General features: G+C 36.3%; 1 pseudogene; it reads left to right on the forward strand.

Annotated features, from left to right (window-relative positions):
• Window positions 1-8,021: 8,021 nt before the first annotated feature.
• LOC137224372 (SIN3-HDAC complex-associated factor pseudogene) lies at window positions 8,022-10,256 on the forward strand (annotated as a pseudogene).
• Window positions 10,257-26,400: the final 16,144 nt, after the last annotated feature.

Raw genomic sequence — 26,400 nt, forward strand, 5'->3', positions numbered from 1 at the left:
CTGGCTTCTGAAGTGATCACTGTCTAATGTAAAAGAACGTTATCATCAATGCAAAAGATAGTTTCAGATACTCCTGTTTTATGAATGGCTTTACTAAAATACATTTAATTACATTTACAAACTTTTCAAATATCAGTAACAGCTTTTCTCTCACAAATTCAGCCTCAGTGCTGGAAGTTACGGTGTTTTGTTTTGTTTTTATAATGCACATAAGCCTGAATGTTTCTCCAAATATAGTATTTCCATCAATCATCTTTCCTGTAAAAGTGAAACTAAAAGATCCCAGTAACACTGAATTTCATTAGCATGCAGTGATTTACAGAACATTTCAGCATTTTAGCCCACACAGTTTCTATGAATGTTTCAGACTGAAATATGACAAAACCGCAATGAAAAATAAAGATGAATGTACTAAAAATATAGCAATTAATTGATTTAAACATGGTAAATAATAACAAAAGATCTTTTTGAACAGAATGAGAATTTTTTTATGTCTACTTCAAGAAATCTATAAGGAAAATGGTTGAGTAAAATATATTATTCATTGAAGACAGGACTATTTTTTAAGAGTATATGTATGTTTACTATTATTTAAATTATCCATAAGAAACATGGGAACTATGACATTCTGCACACTTATTTACAGATCTTGTTCAGAATAAAAGAAAAAAAAATACTTTAAAACAGCTCATTTTCTTATTCCTTTCAAACGCTCTTTATTTTTATAATCCATCTTTTATAAACTGTTTTGTTATTTCCATAAACTCTGAACGTAAGAGAAATACAGATCATTTAATAATAATTTTGACTATAAATATGTGTACAAAGTACCTGGAATATCTTAACAAGTTTTCAAGATGAATAAACTAAATTATTTAGTACTAATTATGTGATAATTACACTATTTGTCCTTTTATATACATTATCAAAGAAGCTGTGGGATGTATTTTGCTATCTCCAGATGAGAAAGCTAAGTGACCCACCCAAAGTCACACAACTAGTAAATAAAACTCAAATTACCATTTGATTCTTTTTTTTTAAAGATTTTTTTTTTAATTTAATTTATTTTTGGCTGTGTTGGGTCTTAATTGCGGCACGTAGGATCTTCGTTGAAGCATGTGGGATCTTTTGTTGTCGCTCTCGGGCTTCTCTGTAGTTGTGGCACGAGGGTTTTCTTTTCTCTAGTTGTAGCACATGGGCTCCAGGGCACGTGGGCTCTGTAGTTGTGGCAGGCAGGTTTAGTTGCCCCGTGGCATATGGGATCTTAGTTCCCTGAGCAGGGATCGAACCCACAGCCCCTGCATTGAAAGGTGGATTCTTTACCCCTGGACCACCAGGGAAGTCCCCACCATTTGATTCTTCATATCCCAAATATTTCTGCATTCTGACTGACATCAAAAAGAAATCTTTGTATCAAATAGGTCTACAAGAATCTGGAGTAAAATGAGAATAAGGTCAGAATAAATGACAATGATTCTAACGATGTTGATGCTATTTAAAAGCTTACTATGTACCTGACATTATGTTAAGCATTTTATATGTATCATTTCATTTAATCTTAAGAATATCATGAAATAAGTTGTTTTACTACCTCTGTTTTATAAATAGAGAGAAAAATGTTTAGAAACTCGTCTCATTTCAAAGTTAAATATCTTAATCTCCCCAGGATTAGACATGAAAATGTATAGAAAAATTTGTCAAATTTAACTTTAATGCATTGTAAGCCTATTAAAATTATGGTTATGAAGCCTATATAATAATGGAAAATGCTTGTGATATGATAGAGTTGAAAGGAGGGTATACATATTTAAATATACCACATTATTACAACTATATAAAAACAAGCTTAATGGAAGACTAGAAGAAGAAATATAAGTGAAAGGCAGAATTCTAAAATGATCTCCAATGATCTAAACAAATGGTACATATTTAGAAAACAGAAGTTGAGTCACAGATGTAGAAAACAAACTTGTGGTTACCAGGGGGAAGCAGCGGGTGAGGGATAAATTGGGAGATTGGGATTGACATATACACACTACTATATATAGAATAGGTAATTAATAAAAACCTACTGAATAGCACAGGGAACTCTACTCAATACTCTGTAATAACCTATATGGGAATAGAAGCTTAAAAAGAGTGGATTTGTGTGTATGTATGACGGACTCACTTTGCTATACATCAGAAACTAACACAACATTGAAAATCAACTATACTTCAATTTTAAAAATTAATTTAAAAAATTAAAAATGCAGGTGCAAGATGATTATGTTGCAGCGATCTCCCATACAATATCATGCTTATGGTTAATGCTGTACTGTACACTTAAATTTTTTTAAGAAAGTAGATCTCATGTAAAGTGTTCTTACCACAATAAAAAGTAAAAATAATACAAAATAAAATGATATCCAATGACCCATGCCCTTGGTGAAAACTGTGAATATGATAGAATTTCACTCCTATGATTATATTATGTTATTTTTTAAATTTTTATTGGAGTATAGTTGATTTACAATGCTGTGTTTCTGCTGTACAGCAAAGTGAATCAGATATATATATACACATATACGTGTGTGTGTGTATATGTATGTGTGTGTGTATATATATATATCCACTCTTTTATAGATTCTTTTCCCATGTATGTCATTACACAGTACTGAGTAGAGTTCCCTGTGATATGGCAAAAGAATTTTTGCAGATATAATTAGGGTTCCTAACCAGTTGAGTTCGTCAAAAGGAAGACTATTCTAATTAATTCTAATTAGATGAGTTTTTAAAAGGAGGTCTAGAGATTGAAGAGATGCTCCTGATGTCCTGGAAGAAAGCAAAAATCTGTGTTGTGAACTGCCTGTGGAAGCCACATGGCAGGGAACTGTGGGCAGCCTCCAGCAGCTGAGAATGGTCCCTGGATGACAGCTACTAAGAAGATGGGGATCTTCATCAGATAACCACAGTGACCTGAATTCTGACAACAACCTTAAAGAGCTTGGAAGAAGAGCTTGAGCCCAAGATGAGAACTGCAGCCCTGGACAAAACTTTGATTGTAGCCTTCTGAGACATGAACAGAGGTGCAGCTAAGTTGCACCCTGACCCCAACCTGTGCTTCAGTTTTCTCATCTATAAAATAGGGTTCAAAAGAGTGTCTATCTCATAATGTTGTTTCAAGGATTAACAAGTTGATTCATGCTGACTGCTTGAAACAATAAGTTTTAGTTACCTATTGTTATATAAAAAATTACCCCAAAGTTTAGCATCTTAATACAACAAATATTTATTATATGGTGATTTCTGAGTCAGACATCCAGATGCAGTTATCTGTGTCTTCTAGCTCAGGGTCTCTTCACAGACTGCAAGCAAGGTGTTGGCTAGGGCTGCAGTCAAGGCTTGACTAGGGAAGAATCAGCTGTCAAGTTCATTCATGTAGGTGTCGACAAGATTCTCAGATTGTTGAACTGAAGACCTCAGTTCAATGCTGGCTGTTGAAAGGAAGTTGCCCCTAGTTCCTTATCACATGGGACTCTCCACAGAATAGCTCGCAACACGGCAGCTTGCTTCATCAGAGAGAGCAAGTGAGGGAGTGTGAGCAAGATGGAAGTCATGTTCTCTTTGTAACCTAATCTCAGAAGTGAAAGCCAGTCACATTTGCTGGATTCCATTTGTTAGAAATAGATTACTAAATCCAACCCATGGTCAAAGGGAGGGATTACACAAGGGCATGAATACCAGGAGGCAAGAATCATTAAAAGCCATTTTAGAAGGTTTCCTACCCCCAGATGCTGGAAACAATAGATCTCAATGAATGTTAGCCACTATTGCTATCATTAAGTGCTTTTAAGAATAAGCTAAACACAAAAATAATAATAATAGCAAGATGACTTTTTGGTAGGCTTAAGAAACCAGTTTAATGAATTTTTATTGAGTGCTATGTGCCAGACACTATCCTGTAAAGTAAGAATACAAAGATAAATGAAGCGTGGTTACTTACCTTTTAAGGAGTTGATGGTCTAGTGGGGGATAAAAGTCCCCAAAATGTCATGTCATTTGCTGTGATGGAAGTAGGTATACATTTCAGTGGGGCTACAAAGAAAAGAGTGAATGGTCATCTTAAAAATTGAGGTGATGCTTGAGCTAAGTTCTGAACAATTGATAGGTGTTCACAAGATTGGGAAAAGAGCATTCAATGGAGAGAGAAAGCTGTGGATAAAGATAAGAACAGGCAAAAAAGCATGACATATTTGGGGAACTGCTGGTTGACCAATATGGCTGAAGAGTAACAATACATAAGTCTTCAAAGAAAGTATAGATTTCTGGATGTGAAATAATTATGGTTTAGCTTGTAATGTGAATATGAAGACTTGGAGGTAGGACATCTAGGTGTAGAAAGGCAAGTCACATACAGGTTTCTAACTGAAGGGGGATTTTTTTTTGTTTTGTTTTGTTTTTTGCGGTACGCGGGCCTCTCACTGTTGTGGCCTCTCCCGTTGCGGAGCACAGGCTCCGGACGCACAGGCTCAGCGGCCATGGCTCACGGGCCCAGCCGCTCCGCGGCATGTGGGATCCTCCCAGACCGGGCACGAACCCGTGTCCCCTGCATCGGCAGACGGACTCTCAACCACTGTGCCACCAGGGAGGCCCTGAAGGGGGATTTTTGAGTTGGAGAAGTAGACTTCAGAATCTTCAGCAATCAGATGTTAATTGAAATTCTGGGATTAGGTTAAGTCTCCTGGTGAAAGTGTATAGCATAATTAAGGAATGGGCTTGTATTAGGAACTTTAGGAAAACAATATTTAAGGGGCAAGATAAAAAAATAAGAAAAAGAAGGAATAGTCAAAAGGGTAGGAGTACAATCAGGAAAGCATGATGTCTTAGAAGCTGAGGGAGTAAAAATGTTCAAGAAATAGGGAGTGGTCAACAGTGCCAAAAGACAAGGAGAGATCAAGTAAAAGTGACCAAGTGAAATGTAGATGGTCAAAAGGAATCCGACTTAGTAGGCAGGAAGGAAAGTGTCAATTATCGATTCATACTACAATTGTTATGTTCATCAGCCTTCTATGAACAGTATTATTACCCTTAGTTTCCATATGTACACACTGAACTAGTAACTTGCCAGATATCACACAGCTAGTGGATGGTGGAGCCAAGACTTGATCCCACAGGTTTCAGACCCCAAAACTCACTCTCTAACCCTGAACATAAACTAAAGTTCGGGTAACGTTGGTATAGTGGGTTAAACGTTGCCTTCTCAAATGATATATCTACATTCTAACCTTGGGAATCTGTGAATGTGACCTTATTTGGAAAAAAGGTCTTTGTGGATATAATTAAGTAAAGAATCTGAGATGTTCCTGTATTATCCAGGTGGGCTTTAAATCCAATTAAAGCCATTTTTATAGGAAATAAACAAAAGAGAGACACACAAGGAGAAGAGGAGAAGGCCATGTACAGACAGTGGCTGAAATTAGAGTGATGCAGCCACAAGGTAGGGATGCCTGGGGCCACAGGAATCTGGAGGAGGCAAGGAAGGATTCTCCCCTAGAGCACTCAGGAGGAGTCTACATTATATTTCATATTTCTAGCCTCCAGAACCATGAGAATAAATTTCTGTTGTTTTAAACCACTAGGATTGTGGTAATTTGTTATGGCAGCCTTAGGAAGCTACAGTTGACCTTTGAACAATGCAGGTGTTAGGAGGCGCTGCCACCTTGCTCAGCTGAAAATCCAAGTATAACTTTATAGTCTGCCCTCCATACCACAGTTCTGCATCCCTGGAATCAACCAACCACGGATTGTGCAGTGCTATAGTATTTACTGAAAAAAATCTATGTATAAGTGGATCTGTACAGTTCAAACCCATGTTGTTCAAGGGTCAACTGGAATACAGTTGGTTTCTTAGTCAGCTTAGGCTGCTATAACAAAATACCATAAACTGGGTAACTTACTAACAACAGGAACCCATTTTCTCACAATTCTGAAAGGTGGAAGTCTAAGATCATGGTACCAGCATGATCAGGTTCTGGTGAGGACCCTCTTCCAAGGTCTCTCTTTTTCTTTTGAAATAAATTTATTTATTTATTTTTGGCTGCGTTGGATCTTCGTGACTGCACACGGGCTTTCTCTAGTTGCAGCAAGCAGGGGCTACTCTTCATTGTGGTGCGCAGGCTTCTCGTTGCAGTGGCTTCTCTTGTTGCAGTGCACAGGCTCCAGGCACGCAGTCTTCAGTAGTTGTGGCTTGCGGGCTTCAGTAGTTGTGGCTCATGGGCTTTAGAACGCAGGCTCAATAGTTGTGGTGCACGGGCTTAGTTGCTCCGCGGCATGTAGGATCTTCCCGGACCAGTGCTTGAACCTGTGTCTCCTGCATTGGCAGGCAGATTCTCAACCACTGTGCCACCAGGGAAGATCTCAGGGTCTCTTTTATAAGGGTGCTAATCTCATTCATGATGGTTCCACCCTCATGACCTTATCACTTTCCAAAGGCCCCACTTCCTGATACCATCACACTTGGGGTAGAATTTCAACATATGTATTTTGGGAAGACACAAACATTCAGTATATAATAATTGGTAATGGTGAGGCTCTTTTTCTTTTGTTTTGGGGGACTTTTTGGGTGGGGAAGGGGTTGGCCACATTTTAGAGGAAAGAATCATTCCAAGGAAAATGGAATTAGATTAATCAAATAAATGATTTTCAAATTAAAAGCTTTTAGATTATTGCTATATAAAGGACCATTACTATGTACATTTTTTAGAAGATCAAAGCTGTCTTATCATTTGAATTTAATATCATTGGTATAGCAAAACCTCATAATAAACCATCAAAACAATGGCTTTCAATTAAAGCTTTTGTTTGCAATTAATAACAAATGCTTTAAAAAACATAATATATTTTCCTTTAATATTTTAGCACTTTACGGCAGTAATCAACTGTCTTTTTAAGTCATATTTAACAATTTTTTTCCAGAAAATTCATTTATTCAACAACATTGAGATATAGCATCATGTAAAGCTGTCTTTAGCTTTACTATTAGAAAGAATGTTGGAGATCCAAATTAAGGAGTAGTAAGTGGTGATCCCCAACCAATATTTCCCCAGTGAGTCAAATCTAAGATTTATAGCATATAAAGGGGAAAATCTCCATTTTTTAATTTTTCAAGTTTATTATAACTTCTTTTTCTATGTCAATATGTTTTCATTGGTGGATCACCAAAGATAATACATACTCTTCTCCAAAGGTAATTTAGAGACCTCACATTACTCTTTCACCAGATTTATAAAGGATAAATGATTTTTGTACATGGCTTCATTCCTTTTTACTATTTGACACTGTGGCGGATCCTGATTTTAAACACCATAACTCACTCAATATAATTATGCCCTATTTTATAGCTTGCTGTATTATATTTGAAAAGCACGTTATTCATTGTGGTCTGAAAACATTCATAGGATAAGTGTGAATGTGTTAATTTAGTTAATAATGTCTCAAGCAATGTGCATATAATATTAAAATAGATGTTTTCTTTGACTGCTAGCAACACACACATTATAGCAAAAAAAAAGAAATTATTTATTTTGAAGGCTAGTCATGTTATACTAGTATCTAACAAGTAGTGAGATAAATATCAGAAACTAGATTTTATTTTTTTTTTAACTTTTTATTTTATATTGGAGTATAGGTGAGTAACAACGTTGTGTTAGTTTCAGGTGTACAGCAAAGTGATTCAGTTATACATATACATGTATCTATTCTTTTTCAAATTCTTTTCCCATTTAGGTTGTTACGTAATATTGAGCAGAGTTCCCTGTGCTATACAGTAGGTCCTTTTTGGTTATCCATTTTAAATATAGTAGTGTCTAGATGTCGATCCCAAACTCCCTAACTATCCTTCCCCCTCCCACCCTTCTTCCCCGGTAACCATAAGTTCATTCTCTAAGTCTGTGAGTCTAGATTTTATTTTAATGCACCATAAAGTAAAAAGGAAAAGGAGATGGGGTTAGTTAATTTAAAATAAGTACATTTTGAAGGCAGTTGAGGAGGAGGGAGCGGTTGGGAGGTGGGCTTGGCTTGGCGTGCGCTCCGCACCTCGGGAATGTTATTGCGCGTGGAACGTCTGCTTTTGGCAGACTATTGCCCAGAAGAAAAGATGTTTGGTTTTCACAAGCCAAAGATGTACCGAAGTATAGAGGGCTGCTGTATTTGCAGAGCTAAATCCTCCAGTTCCCGATTCACTGACAGTAAACGCTATGAAAAGGACTTCCAGAGCTGTTTTGGGTTACATGAGACTCGTTCAGGAGACATCTGTAATGCCTGTGTCCTGCTTGTGAAAAGATGGAAGAAATTGCCAGCAGGATCAAAAAAAAAAACTGGAATCATGTGGTACATGCAAGGGCAGGACCCAGTCTAAAGACTACCCTGAAACCAAAGAAAGTGAAAACTCTATCTGGAAACAGGATAAAAAGCAACCAGATCAGTAAACTGCAGAAGGAATTTAAACGTCACAATTCTGATGCTCACAGTACCACCTCAAGTGCCTCTCCAGCTCAATCTCCTTGTTATAGTAACATCAGATGATGGCTCAGATACAGAGATGGCTTCTGGCTCTAACAGAACGCCAGTGTTTTCCTTTTTAGATCTCACATACTGGAAAAGACAGAAAATATGCTGTGGCATTATCTATAAAGGCCGTTTTGGGGAAGTCCTCATCGACACACATCTATTCAAGCCTTGCTGCAGTAATGAGAAAGCAGCTGCTGAGAAGCCGGAGGCTCAGGGGCCAGAGCCTCTGCCCATCTCCACTCAGGAGTGGTGACTGAGGCTGATGTAGAAGGGGAACAAAAAATGAGTTAAATTTTGGAAAACACCAACAAAATGACCCTCCTATTTTTAACTTGGATACCTGTTATTCTGCCAAAAGATGATTTCTAGAATAGTTTTGAGTGGGTTGTTTTCCCTCCAGTTCCACAAAGTCTGAGGCCAGTATCTAGCTTACTAAAAGGAAAAAAAGAAGTGTACATAATATTTAAGATGCTGAGTATTTCATAGGAAAGCTGAATGCTGCTGTAAAGTGCTCTTTAAGGCTTTTTTAAAAAATCCCCTTCTAATGAATGAAATTAGGGGAATTTCAGGGGACAGAGATGGGATTTGTTGTATGATAAACGTATGTAGTTTTAATCTTTCTATATTGAGAAGCAGTGGTTGGGGCATTTTTTAAGATGGCTGGCTACACTTGTTTTCCTTCGTTATAATAAATTTGTTATAACTCAGTAAACACAGACTTGCCCCTAGAGGTAGTTGTTAATAACTTTGAAATATTACGGTGTTGCCAAGGTTCTGATGATTCAAACCTGTACTACTGAATATTAAGCGGGACGGACTAAGCTCTCTAGTGCAAATATCTTGAAGGAGTAATTTCTAAATATACAGAGGTAACTTGACTGTATATGTTGCATCCTGTGTCACCTCCCTCCATATTGATATTTGATAAAGTTTTTAATTTATATGAAACTTCTAAAGCAGAATCAAAGTTCCTCTTGGGGAAATGTCAAATCTTTAGGATAGGCAATCCTATATGAATAGTACCAAAGCATTACCCCTTGGTAGAGAATGCACTCTATTAAAATGTTAAATTATCTGAAAAATAAAATGTGCAAGTCTTCAGGATGGCACATGAAAAAAACAAAGGTTAATGCTTCTTGAGGCACATTTCTTAGAGGGCTTGCAAGTGTGTAAATAATTTGTTTATGTTACATGACTGGTGACTTCAATGAAAATCTGCACAATTCAGTTTTAGCTCTGGATTACTTCGGTTGACCTTTGTGAAGGTTTTATCTGTGTAGAATTGTTGTTTGACTTGTTTTAACCTATTAGGGTTTTGGGTTTTGGGTTTTTGGTTTTTGTTTTTCATTCTATATTAAAGTAAAATTCTACTAAAAGAAAAGAGGTGTGTGTTAATGCTGAGTGGGTTGGTTTTGGTTTGGTTTCTTTTAGTCAGGCTTTCTGAACATTGAGGTGTTAGATGATACATCCTAAATGTGGAGCTCTTCAATTGTAAAACCTTCATTAAAAGCCTTTTACTTGAACCCAAACCAAAGTACTATCTATTGCCTCTTTTCTAAAAGTTCAGGAAGAGTATATCACCAGTTCAGACTGTTCATAATGCGGGAGGATCATTTGCCTACCTTGTAATAACATGACTCAGTGCTTATTTTTAAAACTGGATTTTAAAGATTGGATAGTATAAATAACAAGAAGAAGTGAGCCAATTTTTATGGGTACCTTATAGTTCTTAATCTAAACTTAAAATTTTATATTTCTTCCTTTGGAAAAAACTACAAGCCACCATATGCACAGACTACATAGTGAGTTGGGTCAACTCTCCCACAGACTTTGAGGTGTATTACAAGAATCCCAGCCATTATCATCTTCCTCCTGAGTTATTCTGAAATGGTATTTTTTTCTCTTTTTTTTTTTTTGTACATTTTGGCTGCAGTATTGGTGGTAGAATATACTATAATATGGATCATCTCTACTTCTGTATTTATTTATTACTAGACCTCAACCACAGTCTTCTTTTTCCCCTTCCACCTCTCTTTGCCTGTAGGATGTACTGTATGTAGTCATGCACTTTGTATTAATATATTAGAAATCTACAAATCTGTTTTGTACTTTTTATACTGTTGGATACTTATAATCAAAACTTTTACTAGGGTATTGAATAAATTTAGTCTTACTAGAAAAAAAAAATAAGTACATTTTTACCCTCTTAAGGCAATTTCCAGGTCGTGTAGTGTTAATGGAAAGACCATGAACCTTCCACTCAAAGAGATGTGATTTTTAATTTCTGTTCCACTACTAATTAGTTAAGTGATTCAGCACATAGTAATTAATCTCTCTGAGACTTTATTCTTACCTGCAATGGGAGAGTACCTACTAACTTCTGGGCCTCTGTGAAAATTAAATACAGTAAGTAAGTAGGGCAGTTAATAGTGACTGACAGATAATAAATAATCATTACATGATTGATGTTGTTGTTGTTGAATCTACCTTTAGAATGTGAAGCATTGACAGGACAATTCCATGATTTGTGAGTCTTCTTAGCTATGATATCGTTCCTTTTCTCAAGATCTCTTCTCAGATTCTTCTACCATTTCTTTGTAAATTTACCTTATTGCTTATAAATTCCATTACAGAGAATTAATCACAAATTTGAGATGTCTTATACAGCTGACTATATCATTATCATGTGGCTTCTTAATGTTTTTAGGCAACCAAGCTCACTTAAGAGATATGGAATCCACAATAAATGAAGAATAATATACAGTTGACCCTTGAATAATGCAGGGGTAAGGGGCACTAACCCCAGCACAGTTGAAAATTTGCACATGACTTTTGACTCCCAAAAAACTTAACTGCTAATAGCCTACTGTTGACTGGAAGCCTTACCGATAATATGAATCTTCAATTAACGCATATTTTGTGTGTTATATGTATTATATACTGTATTCTTACAATAAAGTAAGCTAGAGAAAAGAAATGTTATTAAGAAAATCATGAGGAAGAGAAAATACATACATTTACAGCACTGTACTGTAATTATGGATACCATAAATTTGTCACCTGTTTACAAGATATCTTGTCTGTCAGTACCTACATCAATATTGTCTTATAGAATACAAAGCACTATAGATGTTAGATGTATTACTAACACTAGACATTAGAAATGAAAAGATGGTGTGATAAAGGTATTCATATTTTCAGGTAAAACAATTCATGCCTTGATAATGAAGAAGCAGCAGTATGATGGCTTTATGGTAGCGTAGTATAACTGATACGATTGCCTCATGGTAGCCTAGCTTACACACTAATGGATGAACTGTTATAAAAATGTTATGGCGTATAATATTACAGTCATATTCATAACACAATATTGGAAAGATTGTTACATTTTTTTAAAAAAACCACTTACCACTGATGATAGGCTAATACGTAGTTTCTCCAATTATGAGAGAGAGGGGCATACTGTACAGTAATGTAATTCTTTGAAAGCAAATTATAAAACAGTAAGGAAACCTACACATTATTAAGTGTATACTAAATAGCACTCACCGTATGCCTATGTAAGGATAGATTGTCCACCTCAATACAAATCTTGCACACGGTGTTCTACACAATGAATACTTAGGCATGATGATAATGACACATAAACATCTCATACAGTTCTTGCCATGTAGTTATTACATTTTCACACTCACACACAAACACATCAGTTTATGAACTATACAGCATGATGATTATTTAGTGTGCATTAAGGGGAAGTGAATCATCATAAAGGTCTTCATCCTTGTTGCCTTCACATTGAATAGACTGAGGGAGAAGAGGAAGCGGAGGGGTTGGTTTTACTGCCTCCAGGGTAGCAGAAGCAGAAGACGGAGAGGAAGTGGAAGGGAAGGCAGAAGAGTCAGGTACACTCAGTGTAACTTTATGGAAATACATCATAATTTCCACCTGAATTTTTGCTTTTTCATTTCTCTAAAAATGTTGCTATATGGTACCAATTCTTCTTCCACCATTTCCTTTGGTTTCAATGCCCATATCATAGAAGGGTCCCTGTCATAAAAGAAGTCAAAAGGAGTCTTGAACAATCAAAACCCTTCTGCCAGATTGTCTAACATCAATTTTTTTTCTGGCACTGCTTCTTCTACATTTTTCTTATCATCTGGCACTGGTTCAGAAGCACTCATCTCCATCAAGTGGTCTTCTGTTCATTTCTCTGGTGTGGTGTCTATTAGCTCTTGAATTTCTCCAAGAGCCATATCTTGAAACCTTTCACCCTCATCTTTTTTTTTTTTTAACCATATCCATAATCTTTTTCATGATTTCCTTGATTGGCTCTGTCATAAATCCTGTGAAGTCATGCACAACATATGGACATAATTTTCTCCAGCAGGAATTTATTGTTTTAGGCTTAATGGCTTTCATGGCTTTTTCTATTACAACAGCGGCATCTTCAGTGGTGTAATCTTTCCAGACTTTTATGTTGTTCTCTCTGTTGAGGTTCTCTTCCATTGCATTGACAATCCCTTCCATAGTGTACCATGTGTAATGAGCCTTAAAGGTCCTTATGACCCCCTGATCTACAGGCTGAATTTAGAGATGTTGTGTTTGGGGACAAGTAGACCACTTTGATGCCTTTTGTCTTGAACTCATGGGGTTCTGGGTGGCCAGGGGCATTGTTCAATATTGAAAGAACTTTAAAACACAGTCCCTTACTGATACGGTACTCCCTGACTTCAGAGACAAAGCATTGATAGAATAAATCCAGAAAAATGGATCTTGTTGTTCAGGCCTTCTTGTAAAATCAAAAGACTGGCAGCTGGTATTTGTCTTTTTCCTTCCAGGCTCAGGAGTTTGCAGCTTTATAGATGAAGGTAGTCCTGATCATAAGCCCGACTGCATTTGCATAGGTCAGTAGAGTTAGCCTACCCCTTCCTGCCTTAAAGCCTGGTGCTAGCTTCTCTTCCTTAATAATAAATGCATTTTGTGACTTTTTTTCCCAGAATAAGACACTTTTGTCTGCATTAAAAACCTGTTCAGGCAGGTATCCTTTCTCCTCAATAGTTTTCTTAATTGTGTCTGGGAACTCGTCTGCTGCCTCTTGGTCAGCAGAAGCTGCTGCTTCTGTTATCTTGACATTTTTAAAGCCAAACCACTTTCTAAAATTATCAAACCATCCTTTGCTTGCATTAAATTCTCCAGTTTTAGATCCTTCACCTTCCTTTTCTTTTAAGTTATCATATAATGACTTCACTTTCTCTTGAATTATATTAGAGTCTACAGGTATGATTTTCTTATAGCAATCCTGCACCCACATAAAAGCTGCATTTTCAATAAGAGGTAAAAAGGTATTTCATGAAAAGTGCAACGTTTTCATGCCTGCTGTCCTAGCTGCAGTGACAGTTTCATGAATTTCCTTTTTTTTTTTTTTAAACGTGTCCTTATGCTGGATTTGTTTATCTTGGAATGGTGGGCAACCACCATTTCAGACCTCAATCTGCAGTACCTATTAAACAACTGAACTTTTTTTCTTGTCATGTCATGACTTTGCTTCTTGGGAGCACTCCCAGCATCACTAGAGGCACTTCGTATGGGTACCATGGTGTTATTTAAAGTTATGGTATTGTACTAAACACAATGAAAAATACACAAGAACCTCGAGAGTTCACTGCAATATGAAATTTCCTGGAGAGGTGAACTCATGTGGAGACGATTAGCATCACAAAGTGTTTTAAGCAAATACTTGCAACACTTGTGCTCTCTGCAATAGCAACAGGAGGTGGCTACAGAATTATTACAGTAGGACAGTGTGTACTACAGTTTTATGCAGCTACGATTTAATACTGAATCTTTATGTTTGTTTACATTTACGGTCTGTGTGCATAAGTTCTGATAAATTTTAACATTTTATAATAGAGTTGTGTATATTTTATGGTGATAAATGGTAGAATAGTATCTACATAGATTTCATGCGTTCATATCATATCTTTTTCTTAATTTTTTCAGCATTTCAAGGCTACACGGTTTATCTGAGAGTATTTTCAAACTGTCACAAGTCTCCAGAATTTTTTCCGATATATTTATTGAAAAAAATCTGCATATAAGTAGACCCACACAGTTCAAACCCATGTTGTTCAAGGGTCAGCCATACTTAGGAAATGATTCCACAGATGCATCTGAAGTGAGGCAGTGATAAATTTTTTGTCCATCCTTGTGTACAGTAAACAAACAGTGGAATACAGTGCAAACTCTGAACAGTAGATTTAGTCACATGCAGCACCTCTTCTTTAAAAGTGGTAAATAAATCAGAGGTTTTTAAATTTAGGGTATTTCCTTCTTTTTTCTATGTTAAAAATTACTCTTTAAAAATACCCAATTAAAGGTTTTTAGTCCAGGTTTTTATCTTTTTTAGTTTTTAGTTTTAGTTTTTAGTTTTTAGTTTTTAATTTTTCCTTTCTCACACACACACAAAAACTAGCAAAATCATGTGATAATCATCTTTTCAGGTGTACTGCCTATTATTTCATAGTGTTGACAAAAGTTCAAACTCCTCTGTAAGAATAAGAGAGAACAGAAGTCTATCTAGACTGGGGTTCTGGGAGATGAGCTTAAATGAGGAGTAAGATAGGGCCAAGCCTACCTTGTGCAGGAAGGATCCTAGGCAGAAGTGGAGGCAAGCTTCCATGGAGGAGGGCAGCTCAAGAGCCATATAAACTATCCTCACAGACAATCAATCCCAAAGGGACGAAGCACAGAGATGAAAATGGTTACAAGGCACTAGGTCTGTAAATAGAGGTAAATATATGAAGAAGCCAGATAAGAAGATGAGCCTGATAAAGACCCAGTAGGTAGAACCGTGGACAGTTTTTTCAGTTGTCCATGGTCTTATCCATGGATGTGAATGGAGCCCTTAAAGGTGTCAAATCAGTCCAAAGAAAACAACCAGGAGATACTATCATTCCCTCAATAGCTGACTTTGGCAAATGTTGGTTTAAAAGAGAGCCTTCAGTTCTACCTTCATCCAATGTTCTTTGAGCACTTGTATGGCAGGATGATCTATTAAATAACTTTCCTTAGTCACTTCAAGCTGACAATAAAACTTTCCTTTACTAAAAAACAATTCATTGCCAGACCCAGGGTGAAAACATACAAGGTGAGTCTAGAATATTATATCTTGCCATACCAATATGCTAGGAAACTATCAGCTACTGGAGTTGTGTCAAAAGGACTTAAGGACCAACTTTAAGAAGCTCTCACTAGCCAAAGTTAAGAAGACTTGAGTATCAATAAAGAAAACTGCAACTAATAGAAAATAATTTAAAAATGTATACCCATAAATTCATAATAATATTTTAAAGATAATAATAATTGGTCACCTTAGGAGGATCTTAGGGTTTCAATCATTATTTTGAAAACTGGTAACAAAGGAAAAGAATAAAAAATCTGTTATGCTGTTAAAACATACTGTACCTCAGGATAACTCAATAGTTGATGAGGGAGCTAACAAATGAAAATGAGTTGACAGAATTTCTTAGCCTCTAATGCATTAATGGATCTGGGGAATGATCATCAGTGGCTCGCGACATCACAAAAAGGGAGGCAACCAGACATTATATGTCTCCTGATGGAAGTATACATCAACTATGCAGTATTTTTCAAAAAAAAAAAAAAGTGAACCTGAGTCTTATCAAACCTCTAAATCTAACTTCCAGTTCACAGAGGACAGAGGAAACTTACAAATTGACAGCATAGGAAGCAGTCTGATCTACCAAATCCAGAATGGAAAAACAATGCATTTCTTCAACAAACAAATTTCAAGAAAAGAAAAAGATTGAAGGAGAACCTATAGTTGGAGAGATACTTAAGAGACAGCAACTAATCTAAACGCTAACCTAATCTTATTTGGATCCTGATTAAACAATCTGCTAAAAAAGGAAGAAAAGGGGAGAGAAACAGATTTGGTGGGGCTGGGGGAGAGAGAGAGAGAAAATTGGGCAAGTGGAAAAACATAACTCCAGTCTATAAACTCGATGTGATAGGACTTTTTGCAAATATTTTTAGGCATGATAATGGTATTAAGGTTATGTTTAAAAGAGCAATATTTATCTTTGAGATATACATACTAAAGTATTTACAGATGGAAAGACATGATATTTGGAATTTCTTTCAAAATAATCTGGAAAGAACTGGTGGAACATAGATCAAAGAAATTTGACCATGAGTTTGTTGAAGGTGGATAATGGGGATTCCTTATTTTATTTTCTCTACTTTTAACATATAAAAATTTCCATAAAATTAAGAAAAACCTATTGACCTTGATGACATCCTATTTGGATGAATTTTTGTGGTTAGGATCACAATTCTAAACATGTTAAAAGTTATCAAAAGGAAAGAACATTGCTATAACCCCTGCCTTACAGTTTTGATATGAAGTCACAGATAACACACAAAAAGTTCCTAGCCATTGTCTTGCAAATCAAAGTTGTCCAATAAATAATGGTTACTATTATTATATGTTTGATCATTGTAGCATCCAAAGTGAGTGCTGTTGAAAAGACAAAGTAGAATCTTCCTGGATATGGGGTAAATTGAGATTATGCCACAAGCATCATCACTGCACAAAATAGAGGAGAAGTAATTACCCAAAACAAAAGGGAAAATTGGTATGTTTCACCACAGGTAAAAGAACAGAGGCTGGGTAGCAAAAAAAAAATAATCCACCATATGGAGAAAACAGGAAACTTCTGCTTTAAGCCTGGTACTTGGCTTTATATAAACTAAGGATTCAGTACTGATAGGGTAATACCAGTAACATTTAAGTTACATCCTAAATCCAAACTAAATTTTTATGAAAAGATTTAGAGTATATGTTACGGTGATTAATTTTAGTCAGATCACACAATAATTAATATTTAGTTTCAAGTAGAGTTCTTTAAAATATACATTATTATCTTCTAATGTCAATTTGAGAATGTATCAATATCTCACAATTTATATAAACTGAGTAAAATGTCACCATCAAAGTTATAGGATAAGTTTTTGAATGATATGCCTAAAATCATAAATACATTTTTGAAAGACCACAATTTACTCTGCCATACACATATAAAAGTGTCTGACTACAATGAAGAAAACCAAAACATAGTATTTTAAATTTTGTTCATATAATGGCTTAAAATATTCTGTTCTGGAAAAAATGCTGAATTTTTTACATGGCTAAGATTTCAAAAGCCCTTAATTTCTTTCAGAAGGCAGCCTGTATCAGAAAACAGCACTAAAGTGATAATTACATTGGTAATGATTAAATATATAAATTTCCTTTTAGTTAAGCCCTCACTAAAAATACTGTTCAAAAGATATAGGAGGAGCTTGGGGTAACTTATTTGAAAGATGCAACCCAGTAACTCAGCAGATATTTATGATTCTTCCTTTCTCCAAGAACTGTTCGAAATCCTTCGTATACAATGATGAGTAAGATACCATACCATCCCCTCCTTTAGTGCCCAGTGAAGAAGAGAAGACCTCTGTCTAAAGAATGACTGTATGCTATAACGAATGCCATGACAGAGGCAAAAACTCAATGCTATGCAAGATGGAAAAGAGGTGCTAAGATTTTCTCAGGGTCCAAGAGTAAGGAAAGTTGAGTAGAATATGAAATAAGTAGTAGAAACACAGTTGACTGTAAACGAGAGTCATTAGATTACATACTCCAAATTAATATTTCAAATTCGTAGAGTCATGGTCACATAATACACATATTTTTAGAAGGATTACTTTGGCAGTAGTGGAAATGGATTGGAATGGCTGAGGCTGGAAACAAGAACACCGGAAGAAAGATATTTCAAGAGGGGAAAATTAGGACAAAGACAGGTGAATGGACGGGAAAGTTGTACGTGAGGATATTTAGAAGGTAGGATTCAGGAGACTTTGTGAATGAGCAGAAAGAGGGAAATGGAGTAAGAAAAGCAGTTAGTGGTTCTTAAAGCAGAGTACCTGGAACAGCAGCAGCAGCATCCCCTGGGAACTTTTAAGAAATGTAAATTCTTGGGCCTCGCTCCAGACCTTCCAGATAAACTCTGGATATGGAGCCCAGCAATCTACGTTTAATAAGCCCTCCAGGCAATTCCGATGCATGCCACAGTTTGAAAAGCACTTGCAGCGGTTGATTCTCAAAATTAGCTGCATTGGAGAATTGCCTGGGGAGCTTAGAAAAAGAAAATTCCCACCCCAGAGATTCTGGTTTCATTGGGCCAGACTGTAACCTAGACATCAGGATTTATATATATATATATATATATATATATATATATATATATATATATATATATATATATATATATATATATATATATATATATTTTAACTGAAGTATAGTTGATTTACAATGTCATGTTAATTACTGCTGTACAACAAAGTGATTCAGTTATACATATATATATATACATTCTTTTTTTTTATATTCTTTTCCATTATGGTTTATTGTAGGATATTGAATATAGTTCTCTGTGATATACAGTAGGAACTTGTTGTTTATCCATTCTATATATAATAGCTTACATCTGCTAGCCTCAACGTCCCACTCCAGCCCTCTCCCCTCCCCCATCCCATTGGCAACCACCAGTCTCTTCTCTATGTCTGTGATCCTGTTTCTGTTTCATAGATAGGTCCATTTGTGTCATATTTCAGATTCCACATATAAGTGATATCATATGGTATTTGTCTTTCTCTTTCTGACTTTCTTCACTTAGTATGATAGTCTCTAGTTTCATCCACGTTGCTGCAAATGGCATTATTTCATTCTTTTTTATGGCTGAGTAGTATTCCATTGTATATATGTACCACATCTTCTTTATCCATTCATCTGTTGTTGAACATTTAGGTTGTTTCCATGTCTTGGCTATTGTAAACAGTGCTCTATGAACATTGGGTTACATGTATCTTTTTGAATTATAGTTTGTTTTTGTTTTTGTTTTGTTTTGTTTTGTTTTTTTGTGGTACGTGGGCCTCTCACTGTTGTGGCCTCTCCCGTTATGGAGCACAGGCTCGGACGCGCAGGCTCAGCGGCCATGGCTCACGGGCCCAGCTGCTTCGCAGCATATGGGATCTTCCCATATGTGTAGACTGCTGGTTCTGATTGGGGAGCTGAGTGGATAGTGCTGATACTCACCAAGGAAAAGGGGAAGGTTTAAGAGAAAATCTGGGGCTTCCAGATTTAAGTGGGAATAACAATAGAACCTACCTGTTAGGACTGACTGAGGATTTAAAGCATTAATAATCGTAAAGTTCTTGGAACAGTGCCTGGCACATGGTAAGTGCCATGTAAATTTTATGAAATAAATTTTTTTTAAGTTAGCATGGAACATTTGGTGTATAAATCAAAAGGCAATTCAAGGGCTTCCTAGTACAAGGGAAGTAATTTGCACCAGGCGAGCCTCACTTGTGTCTCCAGGAGACACATACAACATTATAACTCCTGTAACTAGACTGCCAAATCCTTGCAGACAGGTGCCATGGCTTACTCACCTTTGTATTCCCACTTTCTAGCACAATGCCTAGCCTATGGTAATTAATAAATATTCACTGAATAAATGAACTCATGATGGATTATTCATTTCATTCATTAAGTTTTACTCTGTGTAGAAGATAAGATCTCATATGGTATCTTCCAAGTGGAAATAACCAGTTTCGGGATGATGATTTAAGCCAAAGTGTCCCAAGGTGAAGGTAGAAGATAAAGAGAACTGCACTACACATCCTACCTCATTTAGCTCTAGCCAGGAAATCAGGTAGGTCTGGGCCTGCAGAAGGACCTATCAGAGATTCTGGGAGGGGCAGAGGCAGGGAAATGAGGTTGGGACTGACATTTGGAGCGGAGGGGGAAAATAAAAAGACTTAGACAACCAGAAAATCATTCTGAAGCAGTTTTCATTAGCCTAGCAGAAGAATAGGGCAATTTTATAATGTCAGAAATTCTGCCAAAGAAATTAAAGCATGATTTAAGACTTGATAGACTTGGAATCTGGGCCAGCTCTGCCATTAGCAAGCTCCTCACCTTGCATGAGTCACCTAGCCTACCAAGTCTCTCTAAGCCTCAGTTTTCTCCTCTCCAAAATAAGGCATTGACTAATGATCCAGAAGGTCCTTTGCAGTTCTGTAGTTCTTTGATTCTAACAGCAGACTGAAAATTTAAGCTCTTCCAAGGAAAAATAATATACTTTCTTTTTAATTCATGGAGCTATTGCAAGGACTCTATATCTCCTTTCTGTGTGCAATAATACTGTCTACTCTTAAAATTTATTCTGTGTTTTAGACTTTCACTTGTAATGATATGGACTGACACCCAGCTTAGGATAATTAGCAAAAAATAGAGCTTAATGCACTAGACCAAATTTATTTTTAACTTTGAGTCACCCATCACAACTTTGTAACAATGTGCTATGAAAATCGTAACATCTCTAAAGAGTCTTTTTAAAAAATAGCTTGAAAATACTACAATACCTATTTAGTTTTGAACAATTTATTAGTAAACTTAAACAGATGTACCCTTCATCTGAGTTACAGTTGCTCTTTAGGCTTACAAAAACAAAACAAAATAAAGCAAAACAAAACAAACAAACAAAACTGAACCACTAACTCTGAAGTGGGTAGGTAAGAAGAGTGAGTCACAATTCTGTGACTCTTATGTTTCGATGCAAATTGCACATATCACACCTAGGGATTTGTGTCAAACAGGTTTAAATGGTGGAAACTGATTTATCTATTTACTTGGTTCACAAAGGTTCGGAGCCTCTAGGCAATCAATCTAACTCTTTGCAAAAAGACATCAGTTATTTGAGATTTTTACCTCAAAACCTACTGTGCCCCCAATGTGCTATCTCTGATTATTGTTAAATGAAGTCTCAGTTGGCAGAAAAGTTCACCATACTAGGGCTCTTGATAGCTTCAGAGAAATACTTCATTAAATTCTAAAGCACTCAAGCCATACCTCCAAAGCACAAGCAAACCTCCAGAGTTTCCTTCAGAAATTACTCACAGCCCAACTACTATTGGGGCCATAAAAGGCATAGCATCAGAACCACAGAGCTAAGGTAGAAACCAGTTCTTTGCTCTGCTAACTCCATAAGGAATATTTTCTTGTTATCAAGATCTCTAAAGCCCCACAAAATACCATGTTCCTGTCAACATCGACTTCAGATAAACACTTCAAACATGAAAGTAGTTCCCAGCAACTGTAATTCAGTTCTTGCTTTGACATATAGCTGGAGCTTGTCATTCTCAATGCAACATTTATCACATTGAGTATTTCTAAGCAATCCAGAAGGTTCATGCCACTTATCAATTTATCAATAGTTTTGCCCAGTTTGTACATTATGAGTCTTTTGTGTAGGAGTGAGACATTAAGCTAGTGAGTAAAGCTAGCTGAACACACAGCATCTCAAACTCTACAACAGTTTTGTTGTTACCTACTTGCCATCATAAAAAATTGTTCTTTATTAAAAATCTCCTCTGAAGGAGAGTCAGCTGCTCATGATGGTGATTAAAATGCAGAGAATCGTAAGCTTCCCAAAGAGAGATACTAACCAGAAAAAAATTCTATGGGGAAAATTACAATATATGCTGTATGTAGTAAATTATTGTCGTGTACACACTGAAATTTTTGAAGTACAGCTACTGCAAATGTTGAAGGTCTGTTTTCATATGCAAAAGGCAAATGATAGTGAACACTTGTAACTATTTGTTAAATCAGCTATACTGTATTAAGAGTAAAAAAGATCACAATGTAGGTGAAATTGCTTAGTAACCTGTAAATCACTTTACAAAGAAAAAAATTAAGAGCTATGTACAGAAAAATACTGAGGCGCATCATCATTTAAGGGTGCTGGGGTGTAATAAAAGATAAAGAGACCTTTTCTGTAATCCTTCTGAGAAAACAAAAACTTCTAGTTATATGTTGCCTCTATGTCATTCATATTTCCACAAGTTCCTAAAAGGGAATTCTGTGTTTGGAAGCGCTACATGAAAAACGAAAAGAGAGAGAAAGAGACAGAGAGAGAAGTAGAGAGAGAGAGACAGACAGAGTGAGAGGGAGAATCTAAAGGGCTAGAAGTTTCGTATATTGCATGTATTCTGTAATATGGGACAATATGGATGAACCTTAAGGACATTATGCTAAGTGAAATAAGCCAGTTAGAGATGGAGCGATTCCTTTTAATTGATTTTGATCATCTTTTGTTTTTCTCGGTTTTCAACTATTGCAAAAATATTCTTTCCTTTTGTTACCACTCCAGAAACCTTGTTCCTGGTATTTGTTTTTTTAGCAGAAATTCTTAATTTTGATGTAAAAAGCTACATCAATATTTATGCCTTATGATTTGTATGTTTTCAGTGTTAATTAAGAAGACCTTCACTTCCCTGGCTTCAGAAGAACTTAATAGTTTACCTTTTATATTTAGGTCTTTGATCCATCTAAGATCACCTATACATATATAAGATCAGGATCAATTTTTATTTTTCTCCATAGAGTTAGGTGATGATCCTTCAGGGGACCACACTTGTGATATAAGTTGTTATATAAATATATAGGCCAGTCTCTGAACTCTGTTCTGTTGCATTGGTAGTTTATGTGTTTTTTTTTAAAAAACATCTTTATTAGAGTATAACTGCTTTACAATGGTGTGTCAGTTTCTGCTTTATAACAAAGTGAATCAGCTATACATATACATATATCCCCATATCTCTCCCCTCTTGCATCTCCCTCCCACCCTCCCTATCCCACCCCTCTAGGTGGTCACAAAGCACCGAGCTGATCTCCCTGTGCTATGTGGCTGTTTCCCACTAGCTATCTGTTTTACGTTTGGTAGTGTATATATATGTCCATGCCAAGCTGGGACAAAGTTAATGTGTTTTTGTACTAATCACACTACCTTTAGAACAATGGCATCATTGTATGAATTACTCCTTTTTTATGACACTGACTAAGCTCTTCATTGACCTCTATCCTTGCAAATAAATTTAAGTTTATTGAGTTTTTCAAGAAACTCAACTAGAATTTAATTGGGATTATATTGAATACATAGATAAATTTAGGAAGCATTTATGTCATTTTAATACTAAATGTTTTATACAGAATCATGGAATATCTCTCCTTTATTTAGATCATCTTCTATGATCTTTTTTTTTTTTTTTTTTTTTTTTTATGGTATGCGGGCCTCTCACTGCTGTGGCCTCTCCCATTGCGGAGCACAGGCTCCGGACGCGCAGGCTCAGCGGCCATGGCTCACGGGCCCAGCCGCTCCACAGCATGTGGGATCCTCCCGGACCAGGGCACGAACCCGTGGCCCCTGCATCGGCAGGCGGACTCTCAACCACTGCGCCACCAGGGAAGCCCTTCTATGATCTTTTATTCAGGTTTTCAAGTTTTCTCTAAATAGGGCTTGAGTGTCCATGGTTAAATTAATTTCTCAGGCATTTCATGATTTTTACTGCTTCAAGGATTTAAATTATGAAAATATATATTTAATTACACTTTCTTTTTTTAACATCTTTATTGGAGTGTAATTGCTTTACAATGGTGTATTAGTTTCTGCTTTATAACAAAGTGAGTCAGCTATACATATACATATATCCCCATATCTCCTCCCTCTTACCTCTCCTTCCCACCCTCCCTATCCCACCCCTCTAGGTGGTCACAAAGCACTGAGCTGATCTCCCTGTGCTATGTGGCTGCTTCCCACTAGCTATCTGTTTTACATTTGGTAGTGAATATATGTCCATGCCACTCTCTCACTTCGTCCCAGCTTACCCTTCCCCCTCCCTGTATCCTCAAGTCCATTCTCTACGGCTGAGTCTTTATTCCTGTCCTGACCCTAGGTTCTTCAGAAGCATTTTTTTTTTTAGATTCCATATATATATGTTAGCATACGGTATTTGTTTTTCTCTTTCTGACTTACTTCACTCTGTATGACAGTCTCTAGTTCCATCCACCTCACTACAAATAACTCAATTTCATTTCTTTTAATGGCTGAGTAATATTCCATTGTATACATGTGCCACATCTTCTTTATCCATTCGTCTGTCAATGGACACTTAGGTTGCTTCCATGTCCTGGCTATTGTAAATAGAGCTGCAATGAACGTTGTGGTACATGACTCTTTTTGAATTATGGTTTTCTCAGGGTATGTGCCCAGTAGTGGGATTGCTGGGTCGTATGGTAGTTCTATTTGTAGTTTTTTAAGGAACCTCCATACTGTTCTCCATAGTGGCTGTATCAATTTACATTCCCACCAACAGTGCAAGAGGGTTCCCTTTTCTCCACACCCTCTCCAGCTTATTAAACTTTCTAGTTGGTTGTTGCTCCTATTGATTTTTAAAAATGAATCCTTTGCCCAACAATTGAATTCTCTTTTTAGTTGTAATCATTTTTCTGTGAGTTCTTTTGCTTCCTAGGTTTATGATTATATCATCTGCACATAATAATTTTCTTTCTGAACTTCCACCCAGTCCAATCTCTTGTTTGTATTTTTTCCTCATAGCATTGGCTAGGACCCCCAGTAATATGTTAAATAGCAATGGTAATCGTGGACATACTTGTCCTGTTTCTATTGGGAGATAATTATCCATGCATATCTTGCATCTCTGTATGTCTTGCAAGCAGAGACACTGACTGTCTTTTTATATTTTCTTTTTAGTGATGTCTGTATACAAAATAAAAGGCAGACTTGCTTACAGCCTTGGAAGAAAGGGATAGTGTCTTCCTGCAGAGTGAAGGACAGGCATACTTACTGCCCATGATAAACTGTTTGTGTTCCTAAGCTAGTTCAGGGTTTCTCTCCTGACACAACCTCCATTGTGTGTGCAGGTGTCACCTGGCTCTCTGCATATGACCCTGTGGGAATTTGGGCTTGGGAAACTGGCACAAGAAAATACTGATACTCTACTGCTGTTGTTGTGAATAATAAAGTCCTTTGCTTCTGAACCAGGAATCCCCTTATTTTGCCACGAAACTGCAGCAAGTTAACTTACAAGCTTGCAAGTAGGATAAAATCTACAAGTGTTTGTTTGTAATAGCCCCAAACTGACAACAACACAAATGTCCATCTATGATAGAATTGACACATAAATTGTAGGTTATTCATAAATCTGGAATTCTATATACTAAAGAAAAAGAACCACTATATTAAAAAACATGGATGAATCTCACAAACATGACATTGAACAAAGGAAGCTAGACTCACAGCAGCACATACTTTATCTTTCCAAGGAAAATTAGTCTACAATTATAAATTAGAAGTCAGACCCTAGTTACACTTGGGGTGTGTTGTTGGAGGGTGGTTCAGTGGTAACTGGAAGGGACACTTGGGGGCTTCTGACATCCTGGTCATGTGTTTCCTCATCTAGGTGCTGTAACACAGGTGAGCTCACTTTGAGAGAATTTATTAATTTGTGTGTTTATCATTTGCACACCTTTCTGTATGCATGTTATGGAATTTATAAAAATATATATTATTTTATGGGATAGTAATCAACAGAGAATAATCTGTATAACAAAATATAGATTCGAAAATAGACACAATTCATATAGGAAATGATTATAACTGTATCTTAAAGGTGTCATAGCAAATCAGTTGGGAAAAGATAGACTATATAAAGTTACGTTGGAGCAACTGGATACCTACTTGGGAAATAAAAATCAAGCAAAATTCTTTTCTAAATCCTTGTACCAAAATATATTTAACAGGAAAATTTTAAATGCAAAAGTGATTCCATACTAGTATTTTAAAATGACGTAATTTATTTTACACTTTTGATGTGAAGTATTTTGTGTGACACAAAGGAAACTGTCAATCAGTTTGC

Source organism: Pseudorca crassidens, chromosome 5 (genome assembly GCF_039906515.1).
Source record: "Pseudorca crassidens isolate mPseCra1 chromosome 5, mPseCra1.hap1, whole genome shotgun sequence".
In the NCBI taxonomy this organism is placed as follows: domain Eukaryota; kingdom Metazoa; phylum Chordata; class Mammalia; order Artiodactyla; family Delphinidae; genus Pseudorca; species Pseudorca crassidens.